We start from the raw sequence: 4890 nt of genomic DNA on the forward strand, positions 1-4890 counted from the left end.
TAACATTTTTAATGAATATTTTACACTATTGATTCTATAGATATTATATACTCATTTTAATCAAAATTAGTTCAAATTCTGGCATATTTCTAATCACCTGATTATGATTATGTTCATTTTATGTTCAACACAAGCTAGTGCGGTTGAACACAGGAATTTCTGTCAGCAGTAGAAAGCAGTAGCCATTGTTGAAAACCAGTCATGCATAACGCACACGTCATCATTTTTCACACAGAGGTGGTTACCGTGTAAACGACTGGCCGTTTCGCTGGCCTGCCATCGTCATGTGAACAGGGCCTAGATAAATCCTCGCAACAATTCAGAGAAATGAGTAATCGTACCGTTTGAACTTTGGTCAGGCCTCATTCAGGGTGACGAACTATAACTGATCCACCTTCAGCAACCAGAAGCAAACACCTAGACACCTTAGCGACCACTCAGTCAGTCTCACCAAGCTGCTGGTTGGACTGGAACAGCCGAGCGACGCTCTCTAACTGTCCTCACCCCTCCACCTCTCAAACCCCCCCACCTCCACCTCTTTTTCCCATTATTCTGACACATTTAGCCTTCACACATTTCATCTCTGCATTTTCTCCTTTTCAAACGTGTAAAGTGGCGGCCCAAGTGGCAGATCGCCATGATTGTGACACAGGGCTTAATTTGCTCCTGACAAATAGGACAATGAGAGAGAGAGGGACGAAGAAGGGGTGAGGAGGTGGGGCTGGGGGGATATACATCAACATTAGAGAGGCTACTAAAAGCTGGAGCAGCAGCACTTATTCCACAAAGAAAAATTAACAATTCAATAAGCGAGATGAAAATAGTTGGTGCTTGAAAGCCAAAAACGCAGAACTCCAAAAACAGCAATAAAGCAAAGTGGGATTGAGGCTGAGTGCCCAATGTTTTTTTTTTTTTTTTTTCTTATCTTCTAAATTTTTAAAAAATGTATTTTTTATTTTGTGGACACCGAATTACTAAAAACTGTGTCAGCGCTCATCATTCTACGGCGCTTCTCTATTATGAGCTCATTACAGCAGAGAGGACGGCGCTGGGTAACTGTTTGACCCTCTGTGCTCAGCCGACGTCCTTGGCTCTCCGTGTGAGAGTCCCATCGAGGGAAACGCTCCCTGCTCTTCGCTGCGTCCCGTCTGCAAACACATCGGCAAAAACACCCGAAGCAACGATGGCAAGGGAGGCCTGATTAAGGTTCGCTGAGTTTACCGCACTAAAACGAAGCAGAACCACCTTTTATTTTTTATTTTAATTAGCCATGGAGGTCTCCGTGCAACGATTGTGGCTTGTGGAATAGTTGCCTCTCTCTCTCTTTCCCTATCACTCTGTGGAGGAGGGGTGAGCATTTGCATGGACACAGCAGCAGACACTATCTCAATATCATGACCTCCAACCGCCCCCAGGTGGCCCCCTGTTGCTCCATTCATTCATCCTCAGCTTTAGGCCCGGTTTCAGAGAGTGAATGGAGAGGGAGAAGTGGTGAGGCGTAGTGAGTTTATTAATAGCAACACTTCATAATGCAGGAAGAGGTGAGAAGGCTCTTTAGCTTTCGTCTAAATATACGGACAAAAAGCTTGTGGATCTCTAAAGCGCTGCCCTCCAGGGGTCAGATGACTGAAACGCCATTCATATGTTCCAAGCTGTTCTGCTGAGATGCAACACAGAAGGTGGGTGGCGAAGATGAAAACAGAAACAAGAGCCGCGACGGTCTCTGCTGGTGGTATGCCCAGGGATGCCCCCCACTGGCTTCAGTTCAGCTCGGCTTGATTTCTTTATGAACACGACGATAGCTCACCAACCGATATCTGCATGCTAACATGTTGCTCTGGATGCTAACGGGCTACTTCGTATGTCGCTTTAATCCTTTCAGGGACTTGCTCTCTATCTCCAAAATTCAATTACTGAAAAACATGGGTACACCCTGGACAACTCATGTACAGGTTGAAGGTCAAGTAGGAGAAGCATATTAACCTAACAGAGACCTTGTCTGAGAAAGCTGAACAATATATGCTACAGAAAATACAAAAATTATGCAAAAACTGAACATTTCAGCAGCAAAACAGTGGAAACATCTGGCTTACTGTTGGAAAAATGTTTCTTTAAATTAAATCATTGATTTGATTATCATTTAGTCATTTGCTGCCCTTTATCTTTATATTTCTAGACAGTCTAGTTCCAGAATAACATGACATATTGACCTGGTACGTTACATCATTTACAGTATGTCTCTCATAAATGACACTAACTCATAACGTGTCCTTGCTGGCAGGTTTCAAAGACCAAAACTGCTATTGATGATATTTAAAAATTTTTTAGTAATTGTACATTTAAGGATGAGAATGTGAGATTTAAGTGGCATGTAATGTGGAAGTAATTTAAGTTACTATGGTGTTTGGAGATTTAAATGTTGAGTATGAAATGGGCAGGAAAGGTCTTGTATCTTCTACCTGCTCCTTTTCAAACAGATAAAATGAAATTGCATGACAAAATGTGGGAAAGCTCAAGAGGCCTGAATCGTTCTGTAAGGCCCTTTGTGGATGGATATGACCCATCCTTTTATTTTCCATGGTCTACACCTGCTTTTCGATGCAGGGTCACGGGGTCGGGGGACACCAGCCACAAACCGAAGCTGAACGAAGTTCACAACATTTGGACAGCTGTCCCCCGAGAGGAATCATTCTTCAGGTAAGCACAATGCGTCATCATCATCATAATCAACAGTTCTCTTTCCTAATGAGAGGGAAAGGTGTGATATTTTTAAGCTCCAGCCACAGCAGCTGCCTCTGTGCGGGAGTAATTCAGGTCAAGCAGCTCCCCAGCAGGTGCTAAACATTTCCGCCACGCCAGGAACATTAAAACTGGCACCAAAAGACTCCAGGGGTCAAAGGCTTTCTCAGGTCTAGACTGGGTGCAACCTGAGGGAGATGACAACTGAGAGGAAGCCAAGAAAGCTGGGAGACAAGAGGCCTTTCTGTCCGATTCATGCAGCAGCTAGATCTGCTTTCTGTACGTTACAAACGCTGTAGCGTCGAACAAGAAAAAAAAAAAAAAAGAAGGATCACTTGAACCTGTTCAAAGCTGAGCCATATGGTAATGCAAATATTTCACATCAAGTTCTCACTGGAGGCTACAACGCACATTTTTATTAATTCAGTGGCAGAGCTTGCTTTTTCTCTCTCTTTTTTTTAGGGTTACTCAGATATGATAAAAAGAGGCTGGGATTACATTACTTCCAACCGTTTGAGGGAAGAAAGAGAATCCCTCATATAAGATTCAAATGCATTTGCAAGCTCTGATAAATGAATTCATGACTCAATCTTCGTGGAGTACAGTGGAGTGCGTGGCGCGGAGCCAGGATTTCTGAAAGTCTCACAACTCCTTCTCAATTAGACGAACCACAGACAAGTTGTTTAAAAAAAAAAAAAAAAAAAAAAAAAAACTCAAGTCGGCTTTGAATTTAACCGATGTCATCATGTGAAAACTTTTGTCTTTTCTTCTGGCTCTGCCTGCAAGAGAGACGCTCTCACTTTGACATATTCAGTGACAAATTTCCTGCCAGAATAACTGATATTTGTCTCAATCCGGTCACCATATTTGTTTTTTTTTAGCAGGGAGGTTAAACAGCTTCATAGGATCGTCGCCGAGGTGTTTTGTTTCTCATCCTTTCCCATCTCAGTCACAAATGATTCCATCAAATCGTTGACCATAAGTGGTGCTACTCTGTTTTGCATGATAGTCCGCTCATAAGGCGCCGTGCTCAAAAGCTACTGGTTGCAGGTCGTCAAGACAACCGGCTGGACAGACAGCATTTTCCAGAGTCAGTAACATCCCTTGGATTTTTACGTTTTCTCACGTCACAACCGCAAACTTCAACAAGTCTCGTAATTTTATCTGACTGACCAAAACAAAAGTAGTGCATTATTGCAAATAAGACAGGAACTAAAACTGCATTCAAAACGTTTTATAAAGCTCTGAGAAGTATGCATTTATCTCAGCGGTCTTTGCTCTAATAACCCTGAATAAAACCCCAACCAGCTGCATTCAGAGCTTGCCTAATCATTCATTTTACCTCCGTGGGTTTAATTTGATCTCTGTAGCTCTCCGAAGGACCACTGAGAACTTTGGTGAACCAACAGCATCGTGGAAACCGACATACCCGGCAGACAGGTCAGGGAGAAAGTCATCGAGAAGTTTAAAGCAGGATCAGTTCTGGAAACTTTTCACCGGCATCTACTCAGCACGGCTAAACTGGGCTCTGCTTGGTTGTTGGATTTCCCACTAGTAAAGGTTACATGGTTCCAGCCTCTTTTCAGTACCTACTTTGCTCCTAAGCCAGGAGAAAGACATCATGTCTGAAGACTGGTGGTTACTCACTATGAGGTGGATTAACTGGTTCCATCACAAGAGTGACTCCTTTACAATATTTAGATCCACTGTTTGTAAAAACTCACAAAAATGACTGAGCCCATTTGGAGCTGAAAATTGACATTACCAATGGTCCAAAGATGAGGTCCATACATGTTTGTGCTTGTTCCATTGAATTGTGTTTGTGTCACATACGGATCACGAGGTGTTACTTTTCTAACTCTGGGCTCGTCAGGACAACACCATCTACATAGAGGTGGAGCTCAATTTTAATAAAAAAAGAAAATTGAAAACAAATTTAATGAAAAAAGACCTGGAATGTCTGAAGTTCCACAGCTGAAAGACTGGATGGTACACACTCAAAAACTGTGTCCTTCTACTGGATCACAGACTAACAAAAATGAACTGAGCTTACTGGGACAAACAAATCATGCAGTGTGGTCTCAACTCAGCACTGAAGTATACACACCCCAGGGATGATTGGCTTAGGGAGACTAGACATAGTCTTCTCTT

At 42.7% G+C, this 4890-nt stretch overlaps 1 long non-coding RNA gene across 1 annotated transcript; it reads right to left on the minus strand.

The window, feature by feature from the left end:
- Nucleotides 1–1263: 1263 nt before the first annotated feature.
- LOC107835390 (uncharacterized) lies at nucleotides 1264–4627 on the minus strand. The gene is made up of 2 exons (XR_001661210.1): nucleotides 4464–4627; nucleotides 1264–4339 (listed from the first exon to the last, which is right to left on the minus strand). It is a non-coding gene; the product is annotated as an uncharacterized LOC107835390 (long non-coding RNA).
- Nucleotides 4628–4890: the final 263 nt, after the last annotated feature.

The sequence above is a fragment of the Poecilia formosa genome, unplaced genomic scaffold, assembly GCF_000485575.1.
Source record: "Poecilia formosa unplaced genomic scaffold, Poecilia_formosa-5.1.2 Scaffold2269, whole genome shotgun sequence".
In the NCBI taxonomy this organism is placed as follows: Eukaryota; Metazoa; Chordata; class Actinopteri; order Cyprinodontiformes; family Poeciliidae; genus Poecilia; species Poecilia formosa.